The 16,620-nt window shown below is 42.5% G+C and overlaps 1 long non-coding RNA gene across 1 annotated transcript; it reads left to right on the top strand.

Annotated features, from left to right (window-relative positions):
• Positions 1–11,665: 11,665 nt before the first annotated feature.
• On the top strand, positions 11,666–14,908 carry LOC132539031 (uncharacterized). Its single transcript, XR_009550340.1, has 2 exons — positions 11,666–11,713; positions 14,386–14,908. It is a non-coding gene; the product is annotated as an uncharacterized LOC132539031 (long non-coding RNA).
• The last annotated feature ends 1,712 nt before the right edge of the window (positions 14,909–16,620 follow it).

Genomic DNA, 16,620 nt, shown 5'->3' with positions numbered 1-16,620 from the left:
CAAAGAATATTTCAAGGTGTGAAAAATCTTTATTTTATGTCTTCTCACATATACAACTTTCAAAGAAACCAAACCAAGAAAAACAAGCAGAATTTGGTCAGCTTCTATCAGGCACTGGGTGCCGTGGTTGAAACACAACTTCTAGGTTCCTAGAGACTAGGCCAAGAGTCTATTTTCACAGCTGCTGACTGTTCATACTTTAAATTCAAAAGGCCTACTACTTGCTTTATGGGAGTGCAAGGTTAACAGTTGTTTTTAAAAATAAGTTTGTGTCTGTGATTTCCAGAGGAGTATCAGAGACTTCCTGCTGGAGGAAAGGCACCTGGCTTTCTCAGCATTGTCAAGATTTTTTTAAAAAAGCGTGCAAGTGCCCTCATCAAATATACTCAAATGACAAAAGACATGTGAACACCAGGTTATTTCAAATCAAAACAAAGATAGCACAACACAACTATGAGAATAGCCAAGAATTCAGTCTGCAAAGACAATGTCCTATGAGCCTATGAAGACAAGTGAAAAGCCTAGTGGCTTCCAGGAATTGGGGTAGGGCCAGGCGGAATGGGCAGGTGAGCACAGAGGGCATCGAAGCAGAGAAATGACTCTGATGCTGTCGTAGACACACGTCCCAAGACATATGTGCAGAGCCACAGAATACCCAGCCCCAGGAGTGACCCAGTGTGAACCTGGGACTTTGGGTGATGCTGCTGGCTACATGAAGCTTCATCCGCTGTGAAAGGTTCACCATATTGGGGTGGGGTTGGGGCAGGGGTGCTGAGATTAGCAGGGAACTGTGAGTACAGGAGGATGTAAAAGGAAATCTTTGTACCTTCTCCCAGTTTGGCTGCGAATCTAAAACTCCACTAAAAGAGAAGTCTTGTTAAGAATAGCTAAAAATGTCCAGACAGTGCATGAAACGCTGGTCTTTTTATTCACCTTCTGATTCCTTCCTCTTCCTTTCACCCAGATATCTCACTATATGCTTCAGGCTTTTATTTCTTTCTTTATTTTATTTTTGAACTAATAAGCCATTTTAAAATATTTGCTAAAATAATTCCGTTCCTGTTAACACCTGAATTTGGTCTTTCATTGTGCATCTCAAACTGTATTTGATGTGTTTTATTTTCAAAGACTCCACTGATTCTGAACAACCCAAGCAGATGTAATTTTACCACTCTCAGGGTGACTTTTTTTTTTTCAGGAGTAACAGACAAAATAAGAGAGCAGAGCTTCCCTCCTGCTTGGTCCTGGGGCTCCATCTGGGGCCACACCCCCTGAAAAAACACATGCCCTAACCAGTGAACTGTGTCTCCTGGATATGTATATGTATATACACATATACATATACATTTACATACATATATATACATATATATGTATTTTTTAGTTATTCTGTTTTCTTTCAAGTCTCTTCACTGTTTTCAGAGCCTCTTAACCCTTTGCTGATATTTTTTGACCTCTCTGTTTCCATGCCTTCCATATCATCTCTTGTATGTATTTATGTCAGAAAAGTAAACAATTTCCAGCGCTTGGAGACTGGTACTTCCTGTGTCCTCATGGAGTTTTAAAGCAGTTTCCTCTAGAGAATTCCTAGGACTTGGGAGACAGCATAATAGTTATGTAAATAACTTTTCATGCCTGAGGCTCCAAGGTTCCAGGTCAAATACCTCTTACCACCATAAGCCAGAACTGAGCAGGAGATAGATAGATAGATAGATAGGTAGATAGATAGATAGATAGATAGGAGGAAATAAAACACATTCATAGACTTCTTTCAGCTGCCTAAGATGATCACAGTTCTAATGTGGGGCTGTTTCACATTAGAGCATTTTCCTTTGAACCTGACACACGATGTGAATTTCCAGGGTTGGAGGTTATGAGATTTTTCCATCTGTTCCCACCCAGAGCCAAGACCAGGAGAAACAATATTCCTGAGGCCTCTGTTTTCATGTGTTATTTTGCTTACTGCTGCAGGTGGCACTCTGTTGTCCTAGGTGCATCTTGTGTGGCCATGGAGAGGGAGAGGAGGAGTCTTGGCCTCACCTGGCATTTTCTTCTGTCAAATTATGGTACATATGATCTTTGCATAGTTGTCGTTTTAAATTATATGCACACCATATACATCTGGACTCGATATTTCTTTCTTTATCAGTTAAAAAATTATCATTGGCAGGCACAGCATGGAAATGATGGTAGTTATTGCAAGTGTTAAAACTCTTCCATGAACACTCAGAGAGATCCACACTTACACTATCAGATGAGATTAAGAGTTGATGTTAGATTTAGAACAGGACAATCTAGAATAGCTGCTCTGACTTTTCAGGGAGCTTTGATATATTCAGTACTGTATAATAGAACATGGTCTTTTGTACTTGTTTCCTCACACACCCTAACACATGACCCCACATTCTCCTGGAGTACTTACTTTATGTTATTCCAGAGCATATGGAGAGAAACCTTTCACATAACCTCTTATAATTACTGAAGCATTCCACACATGTCCCAAATTGCAGAACGCTTTAGGGAGCGTGTTTTTGTTTCCTTCCCCGAGAAGCTATCAACAGCTTGCTAGATTCCCTCACACGTGAACACAAGACTCCATCCTCCGTCTCTTTGTCACCCTATCTTCGCCTCTATCTAGGGGAAAGACAGCAGCGAAAGTGTCGCCAGACCCCTTCATTCCCCAGTGCACACTGGAATTAAGCACTGTTTGGACTTATGCTTTGATTCTTTCCCCACTTTTTGGACCTCTACTTTTACACAAAGATGGGCATTTGTAAATAAAATATTGGGTTGTCAGAGAAGTTGTGATGCATTTTTATTTTTCTTTTAAAAATTTTATTTGTTTGTTTATTTACTTATTTATGAGAAAGAGCGGAGGAGAGAGAGAAAGAACCAGGCATCACTCTGGTACATGTGTTGCTGGGGATTGAACTCATGCTTTAGAGTCCAATGTTTGATCCACTATACCACCTCCCAGACTGTGTGATGTGTTTTTCTATGCAAAAATGCACCATGACTTTTCTGAAAACCCAGTACATAGCTGTGTTAAAAATATCTAAAGAAAGATTAACATACCATGATTTTATACACTGCCACAACAGATACAATTATTTTATTAGTTTTAATATTTCTGTAACTTTTAATTTTCTATGTATAGCATCACATGCTTGGTAAAATGTTAAGATTTACTGTTCTTTTTTAAAAATTTTAATTTATTTATAAAAAGGAAACACTGACTAAACCATAGGATAAGAGGGGTACAACTCCACACAGTTCCCACCACCAGAACTCCATATCTCATCCCCTCCCCTGATAGATTTCCTATTCTTTATCCCTCTGGGAGTATGGACCCAGGGTCATTATGGGGTGCAGAAGGTGGAAGGTCTGGCTTCTGTAACTGCTTCCCCGATGAACATGGATGTTGACTGGTTGATCCATACTCCCAGCCTGCCTCTCTCTTTCCCTAGTGGGGCAGGGCTCTGGGGAATCAGAGCTCCAAGACACATTGGTGGGGTTGTCTGTCCAGGGAAGTCTGGTTGGCATCATGCTGGCATCTGGAATCTGGTGGCTGAAAAGAGAGTTAACATATAAAGTCAAACAAGTTGTTGACTAATCATGAACCTAAAGGCTGGAGTAGTGCAGATGAAGAGTTGTGGGGGGTGGGGCGCTCCATTTTGTCAATAGCTAGTAGGCCTGCTTTAGTTATGTTCCAAAGGGCCTGTGGCTATACTATTTTTTTTTTAATTTACTGTTCTTTTCCAACCATTATAACTGCAGTACATATATATATGTGTGTGTGTGTTTATGGGTATGTATTATTATTTCTATTTTATTTATAGGACAAAGAACAATTGAGAGGGAAAGATGAGATGGGAAGAGAGAGAGAAAGAGACACGTGTAGACTTGCTTCACAGCTCATGAAGCTTCCTCTTTGCAGGTGGGGAGCAGGGGCTCAAAGCCAGGTTCTTGCTCATGGTAAGGTGTGCAGACAGCTGGGTATAATATATTGTGTTGTAGTGTCACTTCATCTAGAGCCTTCCAATGATGTAAAGTACAAGTTGCATTAGTGAACTTGTCCACAACTTGTACTGTTCCTGCTTTGTAAGATGATCCTAAGACTATACTGCTCATATTTTGGTTACTTCAGACTTTGGGAATATGCTTAATGGATAAAATCAAATAAAACAACCTCTTCTGGATCGTCTCCCTAGGGAAGGTCCCTCCTCCTCCATCATCACCATGCATAGGTGCCAAATTATATCAAAGATAAATCACAAAAGATGATCACATTTTAATCTCTTGAACCTGTCAATGGGCTTGTTGTTGCAAAAGGTATTTTATTGCTGGTCAGGGGACCAAATGTCTGCAAGGACAGATTTGGTTTCTCATCAAGGTGTTGCTTATGTCACCTTGAATACTTAACTGACAAGTTCCTGAAATACAAAGTCAAATTTCAACCACATTTTTAATGATATTTTTATAGCTTAATTAATTAAATGCCTTTCAGTATCTCAAGCTATGTTTACGAATGTGATTTATTCAGATTCACTTTAATTACCTCAATTACTTGATAGCTCTGCAATCCCAGGTTCACAAGAAAAACTCAAAGTCTAATAAACTAACAGGTAGCAATTTTTAATTTCTCATGTGGTTCAATATCATAAGTATTTCAAAATCGAGAAATGAATTTGTTTCACTTATAGCACTGTAAATTGGAATTAAAGTGCCAACCTGTTCTAGTGTTCCTGTACGCTGACAGATACATTTAAATACTTAATGCACAGTCACCCCCCATATTTATCAAAATTAATGACTTCCACAACTTCGATTCACTTTGACTCTATTTAATACCATGAGTACTCAGGAAAGACAAGATACTTTGCCAGTAAGGATAGCACATGCCATGCTGAAGAATTAAGGAACCACTTTTTTAAGGTCCATGTGTTGCCTTCCAGAAATGAGATGGTCAGGACTGGAGCTGGGCTGTAGCCATTCAGGATCAGCTTTCTCAGTCCCAGGGCATAGTTTTTGGTCGTCACGATGCCATGTCACAGATATGGGATGGCTATCATTCAGTCCTATAGCCACATCTGAGCTACAACATTTCAAAAATAGTAAGTTGCCACTTGGCTGTATGATCCCATCTGTCTAAACTTTCCATGTGACTTCTTGCCATGGGACTTCAGGCATCGTAATGAAATCAATGTTGTTTGCTTTGCTTAGCCGTGGGCTGTGTCTTATGGCCCTGATTTAGTTTTTGATTAACTGAGAGTGGAGAGTTAAACTGATCATATTTCTAGTAGTAAACCAGATTTAGCTTGATAGAATCCAAATCAATCATAGGGGATTACTTCTTAAAACACCAGTGGAATCACTGTGCTAATATTTACATGATATTTCTTGTGTGTTTGGACTCAAAGGTGAGATTGCTCCTGATTTGAAGTCAAAATCACTTTAGTCTAATTTTATGAATTGGGGACATTTTCTGCATTTTTTTCTTTCCCATAACAGTAGTTTTTATGATTGAGGCTATATTCATTGGTGGTCTGGAAATATCTTAATTAACCCTCTGGTTCTAGTGTTTGATCTATAGGTACACTTTAACCTACTCCTTGCATTGATTTGAAGTCCATTTCAGTTTTTTATTCTCTTATAGTTTTTGTAACTAATATAATTTCAAACTTGCCACATTTATGTAAAAATTTAATTGATAGTATAACTTATTCATATAAAATATCTTTCACGGGGGGCCTGGTGGTAGTGCAGTGGTTTAAGTACACGTGCTGCGAAGTGCGTTTAAGGATCCCAGTTCAAGCCCCCAGCTCCCCACCTGCAGGGGAGTCACTTCACAAGTGGTGAAGCAAGTCTGCAGGTGTCTGTCTTTCTCTCCCCCTCTCTGTCTTCCCCTCCTTTCTCCATTTCTCTCTGTCCTATCCAACAACAGCAATTGGCAACAATAACAACAACAATAATGAGGGCAACAAAAGGGAAAAAATGGCTCCAAAGAACAGTGGATTCGTAGTGCAGGCACTGAGCCCCAGGGATAACCCTGGAGACATAAATAAATAAAATAAAATAAAATAAATAAATAAATAAATAAATAAAATGTCTTTCACGATCAAGAATATGAGTTAGTTTTCTTTGGCTACTGACTTACATACCTTGTCTTCATTTTTACTCCTTATGATTTTTAAGGATTTGTCTTTTGCTAGACCTTTGTAAAGAACAAACCTAGTTTCCTGACCTCTACTGGAACCTTATTTTCTGTTTCATTAGTTACAGTCTCCTGTGTATTAAGTTAAACATTCTGGATTTAAGAAGTTAATTTTGGTCTGTGTTGAAAATTTTGCTTAATAAAGCTGTTATTCTTACTTCCCAATACATGCATTCATGACAAACCCATTTCCCCTCCAAGTACAAGTTTATATTATACAAGATATTTTTTAAGTTAGTGCTTACATTGTTTTGCAGTGCTATGTTAATATTATTATTACTTTTATTATCATTTTACTGTGAGAGTATTTATTGCTCAATGAATTATCTAAAATTTTGTCACTTCTGAGATGCTGTTACTATCATGGCCTCTTTTTCTTCTGTTACAAAAATCTGTTTTGAAACTAAGATTGTTCCATTCTGGGTAATGCCTTCTTTTCTTCTTATCATTTTTCTTCCTGTGTAGAGATTTCCTGGACTTGGGCATTTGCTCTCCTCCCCATGCTCTATCCTTTTTTCCCCCAGGGTCCTGTTGGTCTCTGTGTAGAATATTTACATTCCATCCCAAATGTGCATAGAACTCACCCCACCCCACCCAGCCTTCTACAAGTATTTCTTGGCGTGATTCTGGGTTCTTTTTTTTTTTTTTTCCCCAGGCTGTCTTCTCTGATTGCATTATCCATGCTTTTAAATCCATTCATTCATCTTTTGTTTAAAGATACAATAAAGACTGCCTTTTCCCCCCTATTTTCTATTTTAAACTTTAGTGTGCTTTGTATGGTATCTTATTCCTTTCCTAGAGTTTTGCTCATAATTATACCTCAAAGACTATCAAGTATAGGGGCCAGACGGTGGCACACCTGGTTAAGCATACACACTACCATGTGTTCAAGTCCCTGGTCCCCACCTGCAGAGGGAAAGCGTCACAAGTGGTGAAGTAGAGCTGCAGGTGTCTCTCTGTCTCTCTCCCTCTCCCCTCTCAATTTATCTCCATCTCTACCCAAAAATATATAAATATAATTTAAAAAAGGAAAGTAAACCTTAAAGAAAGAATATCAGGCATATTCTCTATTTAATTTTTAAAAAAATGTATTCCCGTTCTCTTGTACGCTACCAGGGTTATTGTTGGGGATATTTATGCTCTAGGTAGCCATTTTCCTCTTTTCTTTCTTTTCCATATCTCTCTCATTCTCTCCTTCCTTCCTCCCTCCCTCCCTCCCTTCCTTCCTTTCTTCTTTCTTTCTTTCTCTCTTTCTATTTCTTCATTTGCTGGTAGACAGAAGTAGAGAGGGACAGAGAAAGAAAGACGCCTGCCCCACTGTGTCACTGCTTGTAGACACACCCCTGCCCGCGGGGAGCAGAATCATGATCTACAGAATCATGGCTGTTCACTGCCCTGGCCCCCCAAATATATTCCTTAATCAGACTCTTCCAGCTCTATGTGATATTATTTAAAACCACTGAGTCTACCATGACTTTTAACTTCACATGTCGATAGTCACCTATGATTGAAAGCTAGGGTCCCCTTCCCCCTTCTGGGTTGTGGGCAACCTCCCATGCCGGAGGGATGTCTAATTTTTCCAAGAGCCCCCGGGAAATAACTAGCCTGGGATCATGTCTTTAGTTCATATCTTAGTCTAGAGGTTCTTGGGTTTGCAAGTAGTGTAATATCTCAAGTGCATGCCTCAAGTTCTAGAAGTTTCCTCCAAAAGTTCAAGTTGAGAAGGTTTTCAGGTTTGTCTTATGCGTGGGCATTTTACAGTATTTTAAATGAATTCATTTAACGGAGTCTGAAATTTCTGCTTAGAATTATGCGATGCTTCTTGCAAGAGGCTTATTATAATATCCCAGGTGTCGGGCCTGCAAATCTGTATGTGCACACTAACCAAATTAGAAGTCAAGTTAATACAACTACCAGAGGATATCTGAATTGTCAGTGTTTTCCTATGCTTACCATGCCCCTAATGACTAATGAAATTTGAAAAGGTCTTATGTGACTCCATTCATGTTTCATTTATGTTAGCATAATTGGTTAGGAAAAAAACCTGTTTATTGCCTTGACAGTAATGGAATGTTTGGGATATCTCAGTCATGCAATCATACATGTATGTCTGCACACACAAAGCATCATTTCTATTCAGTTATCCATGAAATACTTGGTTGTCCAACATCTTTATTATTACCATAAGTTGGAATACTATTAAAGCATGGTTATATATTTTAATTATTATGCTTACCACATAGAGAAGTCAGGCACACAGTCACCAAGTACTAAAAGAAAGAAACTAGGAAATTATCCATGCCCTATGTTTAAGCAAACTGCATTCTCATAATCATTTTGTACCAGTACAGCTATATATATAATAGTATGTCAGTTCTCATTCCCCAGAATCCATGGAATAGTTATATTCTAAGACTTTATTTTGGTAAGGAAGTTCTTACTCTTTAAGAAATAGGTAACTATTACATTTAGTCTCTACACAAAAAAACAACACATTTTCTAGCTCCTATGTAAATAATTTGCTAAGTCTAAAGACATATGCAGCTGTTTCCCAAACTATGTTAACCTCAGTCATAACCCTCTCTTTTATTTATTTATTTATTCACTTTTGCTGCCCTTGTTTTATTGTTGTAGTTATTGTTGTTGTTATTAATGTCGTCGTTGTTAGATAAGACAGAAATGGAGAGAGGCGAGGAAGACAGAGAGGGGGAGAGAAAGATAGACACCTGCAGACCTGCTTCACCACCTGTGAAGCGACTCCCCTGCAGGTGAGGAGCCAGGGACTCGAACCAGGATCCTTAACGCTTGTCCTTGAGCTTTAGCGCCACCTGTGCTACCGCCCGACTCCCTGAACCCTCTCTTCTTATGTCCTAATCATAAAGCCCCATGACCGTGAATCACCAAGAAGATGACATTGACTCAGCGCCAGACTGAGCACCACACCCATCTGCACAGAGAAGTGCTGTAGAAACAGTGCCCATTCATTCGAGTCAGAGATGGTGGTTCAGTTTAGGTCTGATCAGTACAAGCTTGGCACCATCAAGGTCAGCTCTACAAGAAGTGAGATGGAATTAGTGGTGTCCTTGGTAGTGTGAGGGGCTGCTGGGAAGGGAGTATTGGCCTCAGGTAATTTTGAGCCCAAAGGAACAATATACAGAGGAGAAAAATTAGAGTTGAGCCAATTCTTGTTCTCGGACACAGCCTGAAATAAATGCATCATCACATTTTGCCAGTACTGATGGTAGATGAAAAAGAACATAGGTTCCACAAATGGTCAGGTATGTGCACCACAAAATGCTGGTCCTCCTCCCTCCTGGCTCAGCACAGATTTGTAGGATCGACTCCTGGCCCTGTGCCCATCTTCTTGGTCATGCTTTGTTTTTGTTTGTTTGTTTTTTTTGTTTTTTTTTTTTGCAGTAGCAGGGTCTCCTCTGGTTCCAAGTTAAAGACTCTGCGTCCTATCCGATTTCCTTTTTATGGATTTAACCTCCTCATGGAGCCCCAGAGCAAAGCTTACTGGAATTGGTGGCTGAATCCAATGAAAAGGAAAATTGCATGTCCTCGAAAGTGTAGTCAGACCATCTTGAAGTGCTACATCAAAATACAAGCCAAGAGCTTGGCTTTCTTTTTCTTTTTTTAAAAATTTTAAATATTTATTAATTCCCTTTTGTTGACCTTGTTTTATTGTTGTAATTGTTTATTCCCTTTTGTTGTCCCCCTTTTTTATTGTTGTAGTCGTTGTTGGATAGGACAGAGAGAAATGGAGAGAGGAGGGGAAGACAGAGAGGGGGAGAGAAAGACAGACACCTGCAGACCTGCTTCACTGCCTGTGAAGCGACTCCCCTGCAGGTGGGGAGCCGGGGGCTCGAACCAGCATCCTTCCGCTGGTCCTTGTGCTTTGCACCACATGCGCTTAACCCGTTGCGCTACTGCCCGACTCCCTATTGTTGTAATTATTATTGATGTTGTTGTTGTTGGATAGGACAGAGAGAAAAAATGGAGGAAGGGAAGACAGAGAGAGGCAGAGAAAGACAGACACCTGCAGACCTGCTTCACCGCCTGTGAAGTGACTCCCCTGCAGGTGGGGAACCAGGACCCTTCCGCTTTGCACCACCTGCGATTAACCCACTGCGCTACCGCCCGGCTTCCCGAGAACTTGATTTTCTGAAGTCTCTAGCATGGTAATAAAATGCGGTAGTTAGAATACTGGAAGCAGATTCCCTTGGCTCCTTTGCTAACCTTTTTGTGTCTATACTTACACACACACACACACACACACACACACACACACTGTTGTTGTGTGAAAAATTAGTCATGTTCCAGACTACCCTTGCTTATCCAGTTGAAACTAAACATTGAAGTCATGCAGAAGTAGCAAAGTGGGGTTTGTGATGGCTTCCATCTCAGGGAGCTTAATGTGACATCACAATGGCTTAGTCTACAGATGGCGGTAGTCCTAGTGCCTTTGCTGGTGTGTGAGACCTTCCCCTGGTGGAAGTGAAGCTGTCAGAAGCCTCAACATAGGACTTCATTTGACTTCCTGTTGTCCTCAGAGCAAGAGAAAGATCGTAAGATACTGAGAATTGTCTCTATCAGTAAGTGAGCACACTGTACATATTAATTCTAATTGCCATGTCATTTTCATGAGTCAGCGTTTGATGTCTCTCAGATTCGTGCTCCTACAGAAAAAAAAAAAAGGAGTGTGCAAAGAATTAACAAGAGAAGAGAAAAAGGGAAGAAGGGAAAGAAGGTGGGAGGAAGGAAAGGAGGAGGAGGAGGAAGAGAGTTGGAGGCAGCTGTTCATTCTAGAATAAATGGCTCACCAACAGCGATGTCGGCATGTTACCTACCTTGTCTTTTTTTTTTTTTTTAAATGTCTGTGATGGGATTTGGAGTTTTAAGAGTCAGTGTCAGTAATAAAGCAACTGGGATTTTAGAGTGGAAACCAGTACTGAAGGAAGCATCAGGCAGGGAGGGGAAGAGGACACTTTGGCATCTCAGCAAAGGGCGTGTCTGCTTTAGAAACGGTTGGAAAGCAGTGCTGTCTATTAATATCTGCAGCCGTTACCAGCTCGGATTGTTTCCAACACCAGCATCCAAATTCATCTGTGTATTAAATATTTCCTCAGAAGGCATGATGTCAGGCCCAGACATCACAAGGCTGAGGGATTTTTCCGAAGTCTTAAGTCGCTGCAGTGAGGCCTCAGTAACCAGGCACTAGTCACTGCCTGACTGTCCCTGTCCCCTCACCTAGAAGTCTCAGCTGTGGACCCTGGCTGGAGACAACTGAGCTGGGATGAAAGATTGGTGGCTCCTGGCTGCACAGAGGGAACCTTGGTGGTGACAGTGGGGGATGGTGGTGGTGGCTGGGGTGGGGAGGGGCACATCAGCTCCCAGGGAGGTGTCCTGCAGTCAGTCACAGGGGAAGGTGATCATGTGATGGTCTTAATGTTCTCTGGCAGATATGTCGTCCCTCTGAACAGCCATGTGGGAGAAAAGGTGAGGGAGGAAGGGAAAAGCCAGTGGCGGGGGAGGGGGGTGGCTGGATCCTAATGGAAAAGAAGTGTTAATTAGAAAGGTGATTCTCTCCTGAATCCCACCCTCCTCGTTTTCTATCCTGTCTTTTCTATCTCACTTTCTTCCCTGAATACTATCTGTCGTTTGCAGAAAGGTTGTATTTTAACCCATGATGATGGGGATAGGTGTGGGAACATCCTGCAGGACAAAGGCCAGCCCCACAGAGTTTCAGGGGAGTCCCCTGCAAGCATGCTAGGGAGGCTGCTTTGGTGGGAGTTCGGGTCTATAAAATCAGAGTGTGATTACTTTGTACTCAGCCGTCTCTAGGATCTTCATCAGCACCCTGAGAGCCTGAAAAGCCTCCGTCACCTTTTGAAAAGTGAGTTGTAACACAGAGAAGGACACATCCACACCCTGCTACAGTTTGCAGAAAGATGGCTTGGTTTTCAGTAAAGGTTTCTCACCAGGCTCTGTGAGAGTGAATTTGTCAATTCCCATTTCAGGTCCTCTGGGTGAAGCCCTGCCAACAAGCTGCACAGGAGAGGGATTACGGAGGAAGCAGACAGAAGTATGACAGGTGCAGCTCACAGACACATGGGAGCATCAGAGATGAGGGGCTCAGAGGGGCGGCCAGAGCTCAGTGAAAGAACAGCGATTTGTAGAACCACGACAAGACCAAGGAGGGGACTTTGAGTTTCTAGAACAGCACATTTTCAGGGAGCACGTGGGGCATGTAGCCCATCAACAAAGCTTATTGTGCAGATGCTTTGGTGATTCCTGAGCTGATGAGGTTCCAAAATCATCTCACGTGATGAACTTCTGCCATGCCAGGTAGAGGGGGAGGAAGGCTCCTTCCCAAACTCTGACCTGCTCTCAGGCAAGTAGGGCAGGACTGGGAGCTTTCCTTCTGCGTGCTTCTTCTCCAGCATCCTCCTCATGCAAAGTAACATTCTGGGGTGGCATGTTCTACCAGTTTTCAGTGCCCACATGCCAACCTCACAAGAAGCTGAGCATGTCAGCTAGGTGGCAAAGGGTGGCTCAGCTTACAGATGAGAATAAAGGGGCTGGTCAGCCAACTTTAGGATGGAGGATCCTTCTGGATTTCCCAGGGGCTCTGATAGAACCACAAAGGTCTTTCTGAGGTAGAAAGGTCAAAGAAAGTGGGTGTGAGGGGCAAGGGGAGAATGGGATTTGGAGATGCTGTTCCTTTGCCTTTGAAGATAGAGGAAGAGGCTAGAAGCCAAGGAATGCAGGCTGATGATTCTAGAAGCTGCATAGGCCAGTAACAGATTCCTCTCCAGAGCTTCCAAAAGGGACATAGACCTGTGACTCTCCCTTGGAGCTCAGCAAATTCTGTTCTGGACTTCTGACCTCTGGACCCGTATGCAGAATCGGTGCTGTTTACAGCTACCACACCTGGGTCGTTTGTCTCTGGAGTAGCAGCAAACTCACCATGTGCCCTTGTGTCCAGAACTGAACTGGGAACTGTGTGGTTAAAATATCGTCCACTACATTCTCATTATCCCTTTTCTTCTGCTTATGAGACTGCTTATTAAACTGTACTGATCTAACTGAACTAACACATGATCTGTTTTCTGTGAGTGGAAATTATCTCACCCTAACATAGCGCTCTGGTGATTCAGAATCTTCTGTGCACAGAGAGGTCTCTGGAGTATCTTCTGCCTGGCAAGTTGCTGGTGGTCTCCACGTACACAGGACAAAGAATGGAGTGGCTGATACATCACCTTGAGCCAGGATGTGGGTTCAAGCCCCAGCTCCACACCTGCAGGGAGTTGGCGAAACAGTGCTGCAAGTTTCTCTCTTTCTCCCTCTCTACTTCTCACTTTGCTCTCAATTTCTCTGTCTCTATTAAATAAAATGTTGCCAGGAGTGGTGGATTTATCCTGTAGGCAGTGAGATCCTAGTAAAATTAATAATAACATCAGACAAAAAAAAAAAAAAAAACAGAAGAAGGAGAAGAAGGAGAAGGAGAAGGGAGCAGGTGGCAAGGTGTCTGACCTAAGGGAGTAGTTGATGAAATTGAATTGTTTGGTCAACTTTTGGGTTTGAATAACTCAGTTCAGAGTTATTCAAATAAAGGAAATCTTTTATTCCAGGTGAGAAAAACCATCCTTAGACATTAAACCTGAGGCCGGGTGGTGGCACACCTGATTAAACGCACGCACACATTACAATGAGCAAGGACTTGGGTTTGAGCCCCTGCTCCCCACCTGCAGGGGGAAGCTTCACGAGTGGTGAAGCAATGCTGCAGATGTCTCTCTGTCTCTTCCTCTCTATCTCTCCCTTTCCTCTAGATTTCTAGCAGTCTCTATCAAATAAATAAGGGTAACAAAATAAAATAAAATAAAATAAAATAAAAAGGCATTGGACCCAAGAGCCTTCTCATGACTTCCAAGAGCATAAACTCCCTAGTCGGAGGTCACCACTGACTAGCAGATAATGGTGCTCTTAGGAATGACTTCCAGGACAACTCTTAAAAAGCATGGCCTGTAAAATCAGGCCATGGGGGGGGGGGGGCACTGAAGGGATTGAGATCACACAGGCAACTGGTAGAAAGTGAGTTGTTGGTCCCAAGGTGAGGAGCCAACAGGCTGATACTCTCATCACTTGTGTCTTGTCTCCATTCTGTACAGAGAAGCCCAATCCACTCCCGAGGCCCGGCCCAACTAGACAACTTCCTCAGCACATACTGTACAACCTCACTGGTTCTGGATCAAACTCTTCAAGTCAACACCTGCAGGACAGCTACTTACTCACAAGGGCATCTAGTTTTGCATCTCCCCTGCAAAGAAAAAAAGAAAAATCAACCTTCATGGAGGTGGAGGTGTAAGCTCTTTCCTCTGTCTCCCAGGTCACCTTCTACTGACGCATGCCTGTCTTCACAGCAGACATTTAGAGAAAGAAACTGAGACTTCAAATATCCAAGTATGCATGAAATTCTCATTTCCTACAGAGGTCATATAGCAGTTCAGCAGACTGGAGTAGAAAGCAGTGATTTACTGAAAAAAAAAAGTGTGGAGAAATGGAAATGTAGTGATGCAGACCAGATTCCATGAACCAAAGCTGAGGAGAGAAAAGCCTTTGACTTCTGCAAACTTTGCTCCTTGCTAGTACCATGTGGTGGAAAATCTGAAAACACGCACAGTTGTCAATGCAGCCATCTTAAAGTGACCATCTTTCCCAGGCCCTCTCCATGCTGAAATCTCACAAGAAACTCAAGGCAGTCCAGAGACTTGCCCAAGCACCCAGGCAGGCATTTGTTAGGTCCTCCCATCCTTAGTCTTCTAGCAAAGAAACACGTGTATTTCCTTCTCTGATGAGGTACAGGCTGTGACACTGAAGGGTGTGAAACAGGTCTTGCGGGCTGTCTCTGGATACAGGTCAGTGACGGTTCTCTGAATAATGAACCAAGGGGGTGTGCTAACATTAATTTAGGGGCAGACTACCTTGCAAGCACACATCCAGAGATCACTTACATGGAGTCTGGCTGACAGCACTGCGCTTCGCAAGATTAACACATGGAAAGACAAAAGGGGAAATAGTTCAGTAGAAAAGTTAAAACCAAAATTAAGGTTCAGTTGTTAACCCAAACTAAGCAAGAACTTGCCAGAAAGACTGGACTTCAATGTCTGAGTCTGACACAGAGACTGCCGTGTCATGACTGATGGCTGGAAGTCCTTCTTCTTCCCTTCTTCCTCTTCCTCTTCCTCTTCTTCCTCCTCCTCCTCCTCCTCTTCCTTCTCCTCCTCCTCCCCCTCTTCTTCTTCTTCTTCCTCTTCCTCTTCATCTCCTCCTTCTTCTTTTCCCTCCTTCTCCCCCTCTTCTCCTCCTTCCCCTTCCCTCTTCTCCTCCTCCTCCTCCTCCTTTTTCTCCCTCTCCTTCTCCTTCTTTTCCCTCCTTCTCTCCTCCTCTTCTCCTTCCCCTTCACTCTTCTTCTCCTTCTTCTTCTTCTCCTTCTTCTTCTCCTTCTTCTTCTCCTTCTTCCTCCTCCTTCTTCTTTTCCCTCCTCCTCCTCCTCCTCCTCCTCCTCCTCCTTTTTCTCCTTCCATTCCCCCCCCCCTTCCTTTTCTTCTTGTTCTTCTTCATGTGTCTATGTACTTATTTGGGAAAGAGAGAACTAGAGCATGGCTTCCCTGTTATTCTACCTGTTGGAGCTCCTTCCAGGTTGCAGGAAGTCCATCTGGACTATGACAAGCCTAAAGCAGAGAATACTGAGGAAGGAGAACACATACACCGGGAGGTGCCAGGTGCTATAATGAGCATCCCCTTGAGTGTAGACAGTTCTTCCAAAGCAGTGGAGCTTTCTGTGTGTCTCGGGCAGGTGCAGAAGTGAGTGTTCCCAGTCCATGAGGTGGCGGCTCTGAGACTCAGGTCCTCACACTGCGTGGCCACACCCACTTCAAGTGATGCAGATGTGCACATGGGCAGTAGAGGGGCTGCTAAGGCAGGGAAAGCAGTGAGGTTTATGTAGGCAAGACATGAAGGTCACGGCAGGGGCTGTGACTTCTGGTCACAGTTGCTGTCCATGTGTCACATGACCACAGGTAGCCTGGGAGATGTGATCCTGCCATTTTTCCAGAGAGTGGAGGAAATTAATGGAAAAGCCTGGCCTCACCAGTCTGCAGAACATTCTGAGACATTCCTCCCAGAGCCTCCATCACAACTGATCACAGTTAATTGTGGTTGAGAACTATGGATGTTAACAACTACACTAGTGACCACCTATTCCTAACTCTCATTCTCAGATAAAATCAAAATCCAGGAAAACAAAATGACTTCAAGGACCATACTACTTATCCATAATTTCTAGTTGCATCTAAGGTTGATTTACAGTTTAATGTTCTTTCTGCCACAGTTCATGATTCGGT

The sequence above is a fragment of the Erinaceus europaeus genome, chromosome 6 (assembly GCF_950295315.1).
Source record: "Erinaceus europaeus chromosome 6, mEriEur2.1, whole genome shotgun sequence".
Taxonomy (NCBI): domain Eukaryota; kingdom Metazoa; phylum Chordata; class Mammalia; order Eulipotyphla; family Erinaceidae; genus Erinaceus; species Erinaceus europaeus.
Note: the sequence above shows the minus strand (reverse complement) of the source record. Positions and strands in the feature narration are given on the sequence as shown.